This window comes from Triturus cristatus, chromosome 1_2 (assembly GCF_964204655.1).
Source record: "Triturus cristatus chromosome 1_2, aTriCri1.1, whole genome shotgun sequence".
Lineage (NCBI taxonomy): Eukaryota > Metazoa > Chordata > Amphibia > Caudata > Salamandridae > Triturus > Triturus cristatus.
In genome coordinates this window covers 1,045,847,524-1,045,864,897 of record NC_140580.1, presented here as the reverse complement: position 1 = coordinate 1,045,864,897, position 17,374 = coordinate 1,045,847,524, and the positions used below count along the sequence as shown (strand labels likewise).

At 44.3% G+C, this 17,374-nt stretch overlaps 1 protein-coding gene across 2 annotated transcripts in view; it reads left to right on the top strand.

The window, feature by feature from the left end:
- Window positions 1-17,374, top strand: part of MRRF (mitochondrial ribosome recycling factor) — a 141,790-nt gene that overhangs the window by 45,860 nt on the left and 78,556 nt on the right. Inside the window, exons 1-2 of one of the 2 annotated variants that reach the window (XM_085612202.1) lie at window positions 6,157-6,208; window positions 14,088-14,156. The gene's annotated coding sequence lies outside the window, so the exon portion shown is untranslated. Of the gene's footprint in view, window positions 1-6,156; window positions 6,209-14,087; window positions 14,157-17,374 lie in introns of those variants that run through there. The other variant, XM_085612193.1, reaches the window with a different exon arrangement.

The window sequence follows — 17,374 nt, the reverse complement described above, 5'->3', positions numbered from 1 at the left end:
AGAAGTTAAGGACACTTTGGAGAGGACCTTGAGCAAACCCCTTTAGACTTAGGGGGTTCTAGGGCCAGCACCCACGGGAACACTGGAGTACTCGAGTTACCTCACCCAGGGAAGCCGGGTACATAGGTGTCAAATGGTGTCGGGAATCGTCGTTTATTTCAATGGCGATCTGTTGCAAAGTGCTGCTGCCGGGAAGAAGAAAAGTGTCCGGTGTGATCCAAGCCTGGATCGAAGATCAGAAGAACCTGAAAGCAGAGGGGACAGAGTCTGGGTCACTTGCCAGTCACCAGAAGCACGATAGACGAATGCCCACCGATGTCGGGTGTTTCAGGTGCAAAGAGGTGAAGCTTGACTCTGCCGCCACGAGGACCAGGAGGCGGCGACGACGACCAGGAGCTGGATTCGAGCTGTCCCACGAAGGATTCGAGTGCTGCGGTGTCGGTGCCCGGATTGGACCCAACAAGCCTTGGCAACAGCCACCCACGCAGGAAGAGAAAAGATGCTTCGGTGCCGACCAGCAAGGTCCTGGGGACTCCCCAAGCGATGGAGAGTCAGGGCACATCTGGAGCAACCCGGTAAGTCCAATTAAAGTTAAAGTTGCCTTCACAGGGAGCCACCAGTCGACGGACATGGAATCGCGAAGGGACCTCGAGAGAAAACACAAATGGCCAGCTCACGGAACACTCGTGGAGTGTAGGCGGGCAATCTTCGGTGCAAATGCTGCTCGGGAGATCCCTTTTAATTTTGCCAGGGTCTTATAGCCTTTCCCAAAGATTTGTACCACTTTGGTTGGACTGGAGTCAGTTTATAACAAGCACGTCATTGCAGAAAGTTCAGACCACACCTATTTATTGGGAAAAAACAGTTAAACATCTCCTCGCTTCCAGACAGGTCATGATACCAGACACAGCACCGTTTATAACCTTGTACAATAGGACTTCGAGGTCTACCTTTTCCCAGGTAATTCCCATTATTATAATTTGTTTTAATTTTTGCTCATTGATGTTCTTGACCATTGTCAGTTGTTACTGTCCAGGTTCATTGGGCCTAATTACTTCCTGGTAAGATTGGGTTTCATTACTGCCTACTGCCATTATTGATGCTTCTTAATGGCTGGCCACATTGTTACTCGTCACTTTGTCTTTTTTTTTTTTTTTGTACTTCTGGACTGCCTCAGGATGTTTAGTTTTATTTTGGTATTGAAATCCAACTTTCAAACCACTCTGGCAGAAAAATGTCTCTTTTTAATTTGGATATATTTCAAATGCTAATAATACATTTTAAACTAAGAACTCAGAAAGCTTAAACTGCAGCCTCTTTCTTCGTTGGAAGTTTATTATCAATCTGTTAAGTGGTTTTCCGGTACTTTTGTGCCAAGATTTTTCTATAATAATTTTATTTGAATACTTCTCTAAGCCACGTGCCCAACTGACATTTTTGCCATAGACTTATCATCCATGCCAACACACCTGACTGGAGACCGATGATTTTTGCTTTTAAGACAAAAATTACTTTCTTTAGATATCTCCCGTGTAAAATTGGCTCCTCTCCTTTATACGTCTATGTATTTCCCTGGTTTTTTTCCAAATATCCCTCTTTTCTGTTTCCTAGAGACAGAAAAATTAACCATTTAACATCCACTTTATTTTGGAAGTACCTTGAACAGGTCTACCTGTTTCTCTGTATGGTCCGCGAGCGACCTGGGCCACATTAGTAAATCTACCTTTGCCACAAGTCATGTGCAGTTACTCCAAGAAGACCTGGGGATGTATACTGGAGTGCAGTCTACTATGCATGTGGAGGAAGGTGGCAATAGGGATTATGTGTATTTGTTTCCATTGCACAAGTCAGTCCAGCTCCACTAAGGTGGGGTGGAGGAGGGGTTGGGGGAATGGGCAGGACCCAAAACATTACTGACTCATCTACTTGCGGAGGCCAGTGTATGTGTGAGAAGTAGCTAGGCACCTAAAGGGGTGCCACTACACGTAGCACTTGTGTAAATTGTAAGTGTATATGTCTGTGCCTGTTAAATGTGTCTGTGACGTATTGATTGGCAAGGTCCATCATTTTCTGATCAGATGTCCTTTGAAGTCACTGTTGTTGTGTTGCTGGACTGCCCCTTTACTTACTAGTTTTGTTGATGGTCTTGGCATTGGTTTTCTGTGAGCATCCAAAAATTGGAAGTGTCCTGTTGATGGCCACGTCCTAGTGCATGCAGCAGGTCCCATACCTTTAGTGGCAAACTTGGCTCCTTCAAATCCCTCGATGCAGGCACTAGAAGCACTATTTGAGTACCCCAATTTGTGTTGCTACTCCTCTCCTCCCCGTTGGCTGGGCTGTGTGGCTTAGCATATGTTGGAAAAAGAAAAGTATCCTTTGAGAGCCATCGAAGGTTTACCAGAATGTGAAATTATTGCATTTTTAAATTAAGAGTTGGATATCTTGTCTTCATGTTTGATTTTGAAATCAGTAAATCAGTTATCTTGTCCTCTCGCTCTAAACACTGGATGATCTTCTAAGATTAGCTACCAGCATCCTTGTTAGGACAACCTTACTTGACCCAATGTGAACTATTTGGAACCTTTAAAATGGGAGATCCACTTTATTATTCTTGGTTTGATTACTGCATAACTCCTCCTGCCTGAACCTTCTATTCCACACCCCACAGACAAGTGCAGTGGCATCAACCTCTTCTTGAGAAATAAAAAAATACTAAATATCCGACCGCTCACCAACAACAATAAGCCTGCGTTTCCTCTTTTGTTCACCTCTTGTAGCAGTGGTCATGCTTCAGAGCCCCATCTCTTGCAGGTCTCAATAACGTACTCACCCCCTCCTCTGCCATATCTGTGAGAAAAAAATGAAACAACTAGCCAAAAAAGAAACTAACTCAACTAACCAATGTAACATTTAAAATAACTAGCCAACACAAAAAGCTGAATTCGTTAGTTGCAAAAGTAACTTGCTAAGTTGTATAGGATGATGTGTGAGGTGATCCTCTGAGATGCCACTCACGTTACCGAATGTGCCACATTCCACAACAGAAGACACTTCATAAATTGATACAAGGTGGTGATCCTCAGAGATGGAGGTGACATTAAATAATGTCTCAAATTCCCAACAGGAGACAATGTATACATTGATACAGCATGTTAAATAGTAATACTTTGCTTAGCCACAAAAAAATCTATCCGAAGTACCATTCCTTGTTAGAACGTTGCACCTAAAAAAGTTTCAGTTCTCCATCCTCAATATGTATTCCTATTTCATGTTCTTTTTTTTTTATGTGGACACTCACATGAACTTCCCTCAATAAGAGTATCAGGCACCAGACCTGCGTCCTTTGTTTCGCTGTGTCAGCACCAAAGAACAGACTCATCAACTTGAATTCTCGTTGCACTCACAAAAAGCTTGGTTCTCTGCATTCTGTCTTGGCATTCAGAACATGGATGCAGGTTTCCTGCGGTATAGTGACGTGAGTAGTGCATCTCAGTGCATCGAGAATGGTCGGTGTCTCCAATTGCTCCTATGATGTCACAGGTTGTAAAAATGTTCTCCACATTTAGGGACAGGATTACAAGGATTCTTGTGATAGGCTCGAGCTCCTGCTCTTCACATTGAAATTAGCGCGTGCCACAAAGGGCCCACAAGGTAAATGCCAATATAATGGTGGAGAACTTGAGCTAATATGTGCTAGTAGAAAGAGTACACAGGCTCTTGTTGACTAGAGATAACTGGTTCAAAAAGTCAGTCACTATTTTCCAGCAATAAGTACCAAGGTGATCGTGAAGGGTTGGTGGCATAATCCTAGCCTCTGGCTAGAATTAATGTATCCTAAATGAAAGCGTCACTGACGGTAAATCTAATTTAAAGGATTAATTACGAATATGCAATGAATCCCAAGCAGACAAGCTAGAACTGCCTGGGTTATCAAATACAACCTTCATAGGTATTGCACATTTTTTATATGAAATTTGTACAAAACTATAACGTAATTTCACATAAGGGTTTGGTTGAAAAGTGGTAATAGTTTTGAATGCACTCAACACTGCCAAAAAGATTTTGAGAGGCTCAAGGATGATATAATGGAAGCACCAGCACTTTAGGGATTTGAATCTAGCACATAGAACATAACTACTGATACCAGTAAGCTGAGATTGGGTGCTGTGTTGAGCCAGAGGACCAAGAACGGTAGTGAATAGGTAATTGCCTTAACATCGCGTTCCTTATCACCAGTAGAGGGGAAGTATTCGGTGATTTTACGTGAGGCATTGGCATGTTTGTGGCTTTAGACCATTTTAGAACGTTTGTATGGTGTAGGCAAGTAGAAATCTGGAGGGATCATAAACCTCTTGTTCGGTTATTCTGAAGGGTTGGTACATACATCAGTGATGTTAGCTCGTATGTCAATGCGTATGCAGGATTATATATACCTGGGAAGAAAATGTGGCAGGCTTCCTGTCCAGGATGCCCTATAAAACGATGGAATGTGAACATGATGAGCGTGAAGATTATCAAATTGCTTTGATGTGTGATGGGAGCAAACCTGCTATCAGGCTAAAGGCATTGAATGATGGGTATGTGAATGACAAACTATTATGTGGAGTGAGGGAGTATATTGGGTCAGGTTGGCCGAGGAAGAAAACTGAGTGGACAAGTGAGAGTGTTTTGGGAGTTAAGGGATGAACTTTCTGTGGGAAAAGAACATATTGCCTGGAATGAAAGAGCAGTTCCACCTAGTATTTAAAAGCATATTTTATGGAGGAGCAAATGCACAAAGGACATCTTAGAATTGTGAGAATGAAGCAGGCCATAAAGAATCTTTATTGGTGGCCTGGCATGGATATGGCAATTGAATGTATGATGAGAGAGTGTGTTAAGTGTGCTTTGACAAAATCAAGACTACCCATGTGTGATGTAAGGTGCCCGGAAGAACCATGGGAGAGTATTGATAAGGACATTATGGGGCCACTGGGAGTGCAACATAAATTTGTTTTGGTTGTAATGCATTTCTTTGTACAGATGGCCAGTAGTGAAGGTGGTGGAAAAAGCAAATGCTGCTGAAATTTTTGGAGGAAATATTTTTCAATGAAGGAGTGCCTGTTAGCTTGAGAACTGATAATGGTGTACAATTTTTGTCTGGTAAGTCTAAAATGTTTTTGGAAAATTATGGTGTGGTGCATCATACTACATCGTTAGGTAATCCCCACAAACATGGTATGGTGGAGAGAGTTGATACGTTTTTGAAGGGGATTATTCAGTTGTCAGAGAGGAGTGATCCGTGTTTGGAGGCACCAGTAATTAAAATGGTATAGTCTTACAGGTCTACAGTGTGGAATGCCACAGTTGATACTTCTTTTGAGTTGATGAAGGTCATTTTCCGAGATTTAAATGCAATCTTAGTTGGTTGTTTTCAGAAGGGTCCACAGGGAGTGAGTGGTCATGGGAAAGAGTGAAAGAAAGGTTGTGTAACGTATATTGAGTATTTTGAAAAGAAAGGAAGGTGTAAAATGACAGTTGTTGAGATTGGACAAATTATGAGATTGAAGAAGCCTATTATAGTACCGAAAGGTGTTCGCAAGTTTTATGAACCAATGAAGGTGATCAAAGGTTTTGCGGAATTCTGTACAGTTGGAGTATGATAAATGTTGGCACATGAGTTGTGTAGTGGTGTGTTGGAAGGAAGAAATAATGTCCAAGTGTGTGAATGCTTCTCAAGGGTATTCGTTTGGAGCAGACAAAGGTAGTGTGGTGATGGAGGATGCTGTGAGTCGTGGAGCTATGAGTGATGCAGAAGTTGAGGGTGAGGATGCTGTAGATGGTGAGGGTGAGGATGGAAGTCTGCATGTTGTTGTAGAAGGATGAGATGTAGTACCAGAAGTGGCTCTTGATTGTCCTCCAAGTAATAATCCTGTTCCGGATTGTTTCCCAGGAATAGTCCCAAAGGGGTGGAAATTGCTGTATCTTCCAAGGGAAGGCCAGGTAAACCAACAAAGTGGTTATGTGACTATTAGTGTGATAAGCAGATCTCTGTGTAACAGTACTGGGTTTGTTATCACTCATTATGTACATGTAAAGTTATTTTGTTAGTACCTTACATAATCTCCAGTTTTTGTGTGCATAGTTGACAGTGAATCTTTGTTTTTTTAAGGGGAAAAGATGTGTTGTGTTGATAGCTGTGATGTAAGAAGGTGCGATCATGTGGAAGGTATGTGAAGATTCTGGGAGGATATTTAGGGCGGAGTTGTGGAATGTTGGGGGGATTTGGGCTGAGGGAATAGTAGTTGTATTCAGTGCTTGCCTAGAGATATATATATGCTGGAATTTACCAATAAATCCACGAGCTGAACCCGCCTGGTGTCCTTAACACTACAGTTTCCATGTGGTTGTAGGACAGTGTTTTTGGTTTTTCAAGCCCTGCTTTATGAATCGCACCAATGGGGTTTAATTTAAATTCTGCATCTCGTTTTGTGCACCTTTTTGGTTTTGGCCTGCCTGTCAAGCCGCATCATTAATGGTTTAAGTTCCTGTTTTTCAGTTATTTCTCAATGGATTATCTGATTTGAGTATCTTTACTATTGAAATTCTCCATGTAGACTTTGAACACCACTTTAATCCTTAGGCATTAATAGGCATAGCATACCTCTCTATCTTAAGATAAGTTTTTTTAAGGGACTGAGAAAGAAAGTGCAGATTCAAGCCCAGTTTCAGAACGATGACTGTAGGTGAACAATTGTCTCTTTTTCGTCCCGAAACAACGGCCTTTCCCAAACTGTAATTTCTGTGCATTTGTGAACAAAAAGCTCCAAAATGCAAAATCCACTGCTTTGGCATTAAGTAATGCAACTTGGGAGGGAAACACATGCTTCTCGTTTGCTTTCTTTCTGATTAGGTTGCGTTTTCATTGTGTTTATGTTATCATGGCTGGAGGAACCTTCTGAAACACAAAACAATAATGCTGTGGTGACAGCTCTTGCCAGCATGTTCGGTGTATCATAAATCGGTTTCAGGATTGTGCTGGGTATGTTTTCTACGTTTAAGGGAAAGACAACTGTGTTGCTCTGTAACAGTCTATGAAAACATTTTGAAAACCCACTTTTTAAAATGTTTTAAAGCCAGTGTTGACATGTTATCCCGATGTGTTTAGGATCGTTAGTACTTTTCTAATCGGTAAACTTGCATCGTCATGTATTTTCTAAAGTCGACTCCATTTCTGCAGCAGATCATGTATATGTGTACCTGTAAAGCGTGCGGATTGCCATTCATTTGAGATGTATTTAGTTTTCTTTATTCAGGAAGTGAGGTTTCTACTTCTTGAACATCATTGACCTTGGACATTGTTTTCTAACTGCCTTCTAGATATATGCATGTTCCTTTCCAGATCATTCCTCATATAGTTCAGATGTTTTGTAGCATGCTGCAACGTCACCGTTGTTGACACTAAGGGGCAGATGTAGGTAAAAATATATTTGCGAGTTCTTAATAGCGATTTTTACCAAATCGCTATTAAGAAATCGCAAACCGCCATGTAGATAAAAAAAAATCGCAAATAAATTGCGATTCCCTAAAACTCGCAAACCCCCATACCGAATCGGTATTACCGATTCGGAATTAGCGAAATCGCAATTTTAAAAAAAATCACAATTTTGCAATTCTGCCGTTCAGGTGCATTCCGATGACATCACACACAGGAAGTGGCCACACCCATGCTGTTTCTGAGTGCCTGAGGCTGTGGGAGAGGCAGAAAGCAGGAGCACACACCCAGGAGCTGTACAGGAGTGTTCAGGCAGACACCAACTGGCAGGATGGACACACAGGAGCAGGGAAAGGAGCCTGCAGAAAGAAAAAGGAAGCAGAAGTTTAGTGAGAAGGAGTTGGAGGTCCTCATTGAAGATGTGTTGAAGACACATGACCAGTTATTTGGAAAGAAATCCCTGCATGTCCCTGAATCCCAGAAGAGAAAGATCTGGCTGGAAATGCAAGGCAAGATCAATGCCATTGGGGTCACCCAGCGCTCAATCGACGACCTGAAGAAGTGCTGGTATGACTTGCGCTCCAGGGCGAAGGAGAGGGCAGCAGACAGGCTGAAACTAGCAAAGAAGAATGGTGGCGGACTATCCACAGCGCCTGCAACCACACCATGATTTGGTGGAGTCCACCCTCCAGCCTGAGACCATCAAGGCATAGAAGACGTGGACGGCTCAGCCCGAGACAACACCAGACAAGGTAAGATGCATTCACAGTATGGCCTGAACCCACACCATCCCCAATCCCCCATGAGCAAGTTAGAATTCCACTCCAGTCCATATTTTGCAAACAATCAGCAATGCATCATGGGAGATGTTGTCCCAAAACCCAAATAACATACCAGTGAGATTTGTCAACACAATTGCAGGGGCCTCACATCAGTCAATTACCAAGCGGAGGACTGTTAGTGTGAATAGAAACTCATGTAATTTAATGTAACACAAATGCTGCAAGGCAAGACAGTAAATGGACAATCTGTATCCACAGGCGAACATGCGCCCCAGACAGAAGAGAGGGAGACACATGAGGCACCTGGGCAACAACATATTCAGGAGGAAGAGTCCCAGACACCCACAGATGTCACATCTACACCACCACCCAGACCTAGGAGGTACACAGTGGAAACACAACAGGAGATGGACGGGGTAGAGGAAGAGAGCACAGGAGCTCCACAGACCATGCACAAAGAGCCTGCACAGTCTCCCGAAACACAGTCATCCATGCAGCGTAGCCACACCCGTGGTCTCCGACACAGACCAAGGGCACACACTCCGTCTGAGCAGGGTGATGAATCCAGTGTCTTCGCAGGTCTTGAGGGCATCATGATGAAGGTGCAGCGCCTGCAAATGAAGACAATTCGATTAATGCAACGGCAGCTGGTGTCCATGAACAGGAACATGAGGGACATTAAGGAGGGCATCAATGGACTGAACACCACTGTTGCTGAGGGCATGTGGGACATGACTGAGGCAGTACGGCAGTTATGCAGCAAATTGGACTGTGACCATGGCGCATGTCGGAGGGAAAACAGCGCATGGAGGGATACACAAAGGCGGTCAACTGCCTATGCAATGCCACATCTGTCCTGAGCAGACGCACAGTGGCCATGCAGTTGGAAATGGCCCACTGCTGCCAAGATGTTGCTAGGGGGTTGGTGCAGGTCACCACTGCTGTTGAACTGCTCCAGATAGCCAACATAGCTGCCACAATGTCTGGGTATGGTGGAGGCAGTGAGTAGGTCACCAGCTGCAGCAGCATAACTCCACCTGTTGCTGAGCCCAGACGGCGTAGTGCAAGGGAAGGGCCATCAGCAGAACAGTCCTCAAGTGAGGGAAGTGTGCACACTGAGGCAAGCACTGCTGTGCGTGGCCGCAGGAAATAAGTCCATGCTGTTGCTGACGTTCGCTGATGGGTGAGGTAACCCATGTGACCCAATCAATCATAGCATTTGTAGAGCGCACTACTTACCAGTGAGGGTCTCAAGGCGCTGGGGGGGAGGGTAGGGGGGGGGAGCTGCTTGAGAAGTCTTCTGAAGGTCTTCGGTCTGCCGTAGGAGAGTGGATGACAATGTGCATGCAGTGTGGGCATGCCACGCTGGGCAACTCAAGGCACACAGAGGCCAGTATGGTGAGGCAGTGTGCATATATATTGCCTGATGTAAGGACAATAAAACACCGTTAAACAATTGTCAGTAACGGCTTTGTGTCATTACTTACTTAGAAATAGTTGCACGTGATCTCAGCACGTCTGTGTCTCCCATCTGCTGCTCCTACAACACCTGCTGCACTGTGCAGTGGCCGTGGACATTCTTCAACCTCTGAGTCTGAATCGGTGATTTCAACTGGGGTTCCCTTCTTTGTGGCCAGGTTGTGTAGCATGGGACAGGTAGCTATGATTTTGCAGCATATCTTGGGGCGGAACTGCCGTGCACCTCCACTTTTGTGGAGGCAGCGGAACCTGCTCCTCAGGAGTCCAAAGGTCCACTCCACCACATTCCATGTATACTTATGGGCAGCATTGTATCTCCTCTCACTTGGGTTAGATGGGTTGAGGAATGGGGTGAGTATGAATGCACGCACTGCTAATGCGCTGCGCAGTGGGAAAGTATGAAACATCAATCACAGGCAACAACAGATGCATCCAAGGTATACATCAGAGTGTCACATGCATTTACCTAGCAGGTATCCTTCTCCAAATTCACCCCCAGCCAGACGTGTATAGATTCCACTGTGCCTGAAGATGTAGGAGTCATGCGTGCTTCCTGGGAATTTCGCTACTATATCAGTTATGATGTGAGACGCATCACAAATGATCTGAACGTTGATTGAATTATATGATTTTCGGTTCCGATATACATACTCAGTAGCAGAGGGGGGGCAGATTGCAATATGTGTCCCATCAATGCACCTAATGACCTGGGCCATCTGATAAAAATCCATCTTGGTCTTATGCAGTTCCATTTGCGTGATGGGAAACTGGATGTAATGGTGCATTTTTTTGAAGCATGGCATCCAGGAAGGTGTTGAAGAAGCGTGACAGGCAACTTTGTGAGACAGCTACAGCTATCACCCCCTGGTAGCTACCTGATGCAAGTAGGTGCAGGGAACAAAGGACCTGCACATGTGTTGGAACTGTGTGCGCCCTGTGTGTCTGGTGCTCCAGGATTGGGTGCAGGTCACGGATCCGGTCTAGAATGTTAGTGGGGTGAAGCCTGTACCTCTCATGAATTTCTTTCTCTGTGAGATGGAAAAGGGTGATGCACGCTCTGTATATGTGTTCCTATTGCCTCCTCATCCTCTGTGCTGCTGCTTGCATCCGCATCCGCCTTGCAATGACATGGAGGGCTACCATTGTGTTGAAACTGATGCTTTCTGGGGCTGTTTATATGCAGTGCACCTGGTTAACACCTGCTTTGAGTTGGTGGTAATTTGAGATTCGCTAATAGTGATTTCCAGAGAAATCGCTATTTGCGATTTTTCTTACATTTCTTTGCGAATGTATTTTTGCGATTTCACAAATTGCAAGGCACAATTTGAGAGTCGGTGGGTCAAAATCGCAAAATAAGGTATCTCTGACTTCTCTGGTTTTTAGTGATACCTTATTTTGCGCTTGGCATTTTTCCCCTCTACATTTCACAGGGCTCTTTAGCGGTCGCAAACGTTGAAATTCTGCGAATTTCAGTGTTTGCAATCGGTATTTCGCTTCCTACATCTAGCCCTTAGAGACCTAGATTGCAAAACAAATAAAAACCTGTTAGGAGTTCTGGCAGAGCTGCTGGGCATTCTCTCATTCGACAAGGCTGGTACATCACCGCATGGTGGGGGAGAGGGTGGCTCGGGAGTGGCCTAAGTCCACTATAAAAACATGTGAATTGTGGCAGGAGATGCAAATCTGTGGCGTGGGGGTGGATAACAAACGCTGTGGGATCAACGAGGGTGATGGGAATAGAAGGAGCCATGAGCCTCCGTATTTACTCTTAGCTGTAACATTTTTTTAAAAACTACAAATTCCAGAATGAAAATTTCTACTAGCGAAAGATCTAAACTGGGGTTACATGTCATTGGTGGCATGAGTCATTCTGGCAGCTTATTTTGGTTTTATGTTGGGATGGGAGGAAGAAGTGAGGTTGCCAGAATGGTGCTCGCTGAGAATCCCACTCGCCCATTTGTTCTAACTGGAATGCAGTATGAGAAATATATCTGTTAGGAATCTGGGGAAAAAGGCGGGGGAGGGAGAGATACCAGAGATATTGGTTAAGGGCAGGCACTGAATATTGACTCGGGACCTTCACCAGACCATCCCTATACTTTTTAAAGGAAACTGAAAGGACAATTGTTACTGTTACTATAAGTACTAATATATTAGTTACCCCTTAACGATTTCAGGGTAACCCACTTTGTGCTATTTCCCAAAGAAGGAATGGATTTGCGAGAGCTGAAACCCAATAATTTACGCACCCCGATTGCTACCTTTGGCAACCCGGCCCCAGCATTCTGATTGATCTAGCGGGAAAAAACACTACCCTCCCCAACATTAAACCAACCTTTATAGTAAAATCAGATAGGAACTGGGACCACCCAATAACTGAGTTCTAGTTTAAAAATAAGTTTAAAAGATTTTTTACTGAATTCTTAATATAAGCCATACAGAATAATGACTCGATTGCCATGAAGGCTCAGATACAAAATACGAGATCATGAAACAGAGTAAAAACCCTTGTTTGAGCTGTTAAATCTATCTAGATTATAGTGTCAAACTTGCCAAGAGTACTGACAACATTCTGTGGGAGAAGAAGAAAGTCTCAAGTAAAATGGACAGTCTTGTGAGGAAAAATTAGAAGTTGTTCCCAAACCTTCAAAACTAGGGAGTTTTATATATTTTATGCACAAACAATTAGCAAAACTGAGGATTCAGCATGGCATGATCATGGTTAGATCGCACTGGCAAATCAAAATCAACTTTGTGATGCTTAAAACTCTTAGCACTAACCCATTTCTTAAGGTAATAACGAATCTTCAGTTTGCCTCCTCAGCAACTGCACTCTGGTGATGTACTATACATTATGAAACATTTCTCAAACAAAAGCTCATATGTTCTAACCATAGGCCCACATCGGAATTTCCAGCAGTGAGTCTCTGATAAGGAGGGGGAATAAACAAGAGCAAGTTGAGCAGACCACCAAAAACTTTATCCATTCTAATAAAATGTAGTCTTGTACCAAAATGTGATATGACTATACTAGATTATTAATCACACTTCTAATCATAATTTAGTTGTTCCAAGTGTATCTTCATTTTTTCATCGCTTGCGACCATATACTTCACTAATATTACTAATTTTCATAAATGATTTGCCACCCAAAAGCTGCACATGAGAAAAAACGTTAACGTCTTGCTTCGCCTGGTTTGCTGTGCAATGTGCCACGTTTTTCTATATGTTGCTTGTCAAATGAATTCATGTCACTACCCAGTATCTGGGCATTCCTCGTGCATGCTAGAGTGCTGTGTGAATTTAAATAATGCTTTCCACGTGTGTATATAGAAGGATGGAATAAGAGCATGATGAAATTATGATAATCTACTCTTATTCTTACTCGATAAATAGGCAGTCACATGTTTCCTGCATTGCAGCAAGGTGGTCTGCCTGTCTTCGTGTTTTTGTAATGTCTATTTATAGTGAATCTGACTGACATTAAGAGGACATTTATAGGTTCTTAACAAACCCCATACGGGGTAAGTAAGACCTGTCCTGACGAAAGTCCAAGATCCTTGTGAACTGTTCATAGTAGGGTTAAAACATGTCAAACAAGTTGAGTAGGGTGTATGGAAGATAAGGGTACCCTTAAGATTCCAACACTTTTGTAACCATACGTAGGACATCAATAATAAAGGGAAACTGTATGTTCTTAAGGTATTTTTATACTATCAGACCCCATCAAGTAATACCCTACAGTGCTCCCGGGAATATGATCGAGCCCATCCTGGTTTATAGGGACCAAGATGAGACCCGATGATGAAGCATGTCACTAATAGTGTGAGTGAGGGTCTTTAAAAAAAAAAAAAAAAAGGAACAAGGATTCCTGATAAAGTTTTCTCTATTCTTGGTCCATTTGCAGATAAGTAGGACTGTATGATACCTGTTTGAGTAGTATTGAACTAGGGAGACTGTACCGTATACTCCCATATAAAGTCCTCTCCACCACTGACACTTGAGCCAGCTCGGTGGGATTTCGTGTGATCTTATCCTGTATCTAGACATTTTCATCATGAACATTATTCAGATTGGAGTAAAGAAATTTCTTTATGGCGTAGTCACATTCCCCGAGGGGCAACAAGGAATTGACCCTCAGAAAATTGATATCTTGATAGATTATTGATTTAGGCACTTGCAGCAGAGGTGGTCTCACTTCCGTTGAGTAGTTGGTGGTATACCTATTTGTGAATGAAAATTCAGCTGTGGAGTCGGAATCTGTTGTAGCTTTCCTCTTTACAATGTTTTTAAAATGGAATTTTATACTCCTTGTGTAATGATTATTATTTTTCTTTCTCTTTTTCTTGTAGGGATTACATGGGAATGTAACACTACTTAGAAGTGGCACGACAGAATACTTTAAGAATACGGCGACATAGGTATACCACAGATTATTGGTTTACCGTTATGGATTGATATATGAATTTTGGACCAAATTAAATGTTTGTTTGTTGCAAATTTACATCTATTTTATTAGAACATTTCCCACTTGGGCTTAACTGGTTGTTACCGTTAACATTTATATACACGTTATTTTCAGCTTGACATTGGTACCAATCCATTAGTACATTGCCAACCCTGAAGTATTACATGTGTTTGCCTCCGGTTTCGACTCTCTACTTTTTTAAGATGTTTGCATTTCATTTTTTTCTTTTTTTTAAATTCTTTTGATTGATAATACAAAGAGACAGCGGCATAGCAATAGAGAAATACAATATATCAATAATCTGCAATACACATATAGCAAGTTCCAGTATTACGTCGTAAAACAGTTTCATTGCTTGGACTTACGAAGACAGGTCCGCTTCTTCTGTTGGTCCAAAGGTGCCTCACATATCTCTCTGTAGGCATTCCAGGCGCCCCAAATCGAGTACCACTTTTTTGGACATCCCCGTGCAATACATACAGTCTTTTCCCTAAACATGCACCAGTCAAGGTTTTGTTTCCATTTTGATAGTGTAGGTGGCATGTCGGACCCCCAGTGTTGCGCTATGTCCCTTTTTGCCGCTGTAAGACCCAAGGTTACCCAAGTCTTCTCGGACGTGTTAAGGTCCGCAGGCTCCCATATGTTAAGGAGGCAGCATTTAGCTTCAGGGTGTATGTTTTTGTGCAGGACCATCCTAAAGGTCCAATGTATAGCTTGCCAAAATCGTTGGATATGGTCGCATTCCCATAGGACGTGCATAAATGTGCCGATCTGCCCACACCTGAGATCCGGTCCTTCCAACCCTCGGTCCATCGTAGTCCCCGGATTGAAGCATCCCTTCGTATCCAGGCTGCGAGTGGTTCAAGGGAAAGTGCGAATAAGAGTGGCGAGAGTGGACATCCCTGTCTGGTTCCCCTTCCCAGTGTGAACACGTCCGAGATTTTGTTGTTAACCGCCAATTGAGCCAGTGGCTCCGCATATAGTAGCTGCACCCACCCTATAAAATTAGGGCCGAAGCCCATCTTTTTAAGGACAGCAATTAGGTATGCCGATTCCAAAGTATCGAACACCATTGTCGCGTCCAATGAGACCAATATCTCGTCTTCCTGGATGCTGGAGCAACGCCCCAGCACTCCATGGAGACGCCGCAGATTGAGGGCCGTATTTCGGTGTGGCATAAAGCCCGATTGGTCTGGATGTACCAGCTTGGATATGACCAGCCTCAGTCTATTGGCCAAGAGCTTGGCAAGTATCTTGGGTTCTGCGTTTAACAGGGAAATCGGTCTGTATGATGTGCATTCGTCTTTTGGCTTCCCTTCCTTGGGAATGGTGACCAGAGTAGCTATACGCTGGTCTCTTGGCAGTTTCCCCTTTTTCCTGCTATCCTCCTACATACTTTTTAGGTAAGGCGCCACCCTATCTGGCTTAAGCTTGTATAGTTCAATGGGAAGGCCATTAGGGCCCAGTGCCTTGCCCGGGCTTTGGCTAATTCGTCACTTGTGAGACCACTCTCCAATGCTTCACTATCGTGCCCGGAGAGGACAGGTAGATGGATACCTGTTAAGAAGTCAGATGAGGCTTCCTCCGTGAGGTCCGAACCCCTCTGATACACTTTATCGAAGTGCGCTGCGAACTCTCTAGCTATGTCGTGTGGTTCAATAAGAACCCCCCCCCCACACTACTTTATAGTTCCGATACCACTCTTTGCGCCCCCTCTTTTTTGTCCAACCAGGCTATCATTCTACCTGCTTTATCTCTCTGATCATAGAACCGCCCGTCTTTCTCTCTCGCAAGGGTTTTCGCAGCGTCAGTCGCAATTGCTTTATATTCTTCCACTCTTATTTGCAGTTGGTGAGATATGGCTGGGTCCGCGTCGTACCCTGCTCTCTCCTCAAGGCGGAGGAGGTCGCGTTCAATATCGACCAATTGGTTTTCTTTATCCTTGCGCCTTCCCGCAATGGTTGATATGGCATGACCCCGTAGAACCGTCTTAAACGCTTCCCACAGAGTAGTGGGGGAGTTCACCGTACCCTCATTGTCTAAGAAATATTGGTCGATTGCGCGCACCAAAGTGGGTTTGGTATCTTGGTCTTTTAAGTACCAGGGATTTATCGGCACGGCACAGCCAACTTTCCTGTCTCCTATAGTGAGATGGACCCATATGGGGGAGTGGTCCGAGACACCCCTCGCCAAGTGTTTGATTTCACTCGTGGCTAAGTAATCTTGAGGGGGTGCGAGCACGTAGTCAATCGTCGAGAGGGTGCGGTGCGCTCCTGAGAGAAAGGTGTACTCCCGTAAAGTGGGGTGGTACAGCCTCCAAAGATCAATGAGGCCAAAAGCCTCAAGGAAATTGGGGAGCCATCGCTGCCCTGTGCCAGTGTCTCGTGGTGGGTGTCTGTCTAATGTCCCGTATGCGACTGAGTTGAAATCTCCCCCGATCACAAAATGCCCCTCAGGCAGGGCGAGCAGAAATATACCCAAATCCTTATATGATTGTACCTGGAGACCTGGGGGGATGTAGACCACCGCCAATGTGAGCGTGCGCCCCTCCCACCTCCCCGAATCCGCTGCAAAACGTCCCAATGGGTCGGTCCACGTGTGCTGTACACTGAAGGGAAAGGTGCGTCGGAGAAGGATACCCACCCCTCGGGACCCGGATGTGAAGCCGGCATGTGCCGCCATTATGTAGCCCCATCTATTAAGCGCCTTGCAGGAGTTACCGATTAGATGTGTCTCCTGGAGCAGTGCCGCGTCAGGCAAATGTCTCTTAAGTTGCTGCAGCACTATACTCCTTTTTATTTTGTCTCCCAATCTGTTGACGTTCCAACTCATGAGTTTAAGACTTTTGTCCCAGTGCATATCAATTACAATAGTAGAAGTCTCTGAACAACCCACAAAGCCTGTGACACAACCCCCTTGTAAAGGACCATAAAGTGCATGACCACATTAGAAACTCCCCCCGTTCCCTCCCCCCCGTACCCAACAATAAACAGTTTAAAACACCCAACATTCCCGAGTCCCTTGGTTTCCCCCCCCCCCCCCCCTCCCTGCTACCTTGCCACGTAGGTTTGAAACCGCCCACATCCCCAACTAGCAGAGTGCCTATCGCCCTTGTAACTGGTCAACTGTGATGTGGGGAAGTGGGTTAGAGCCAACTCCAGCCGCCCGAGG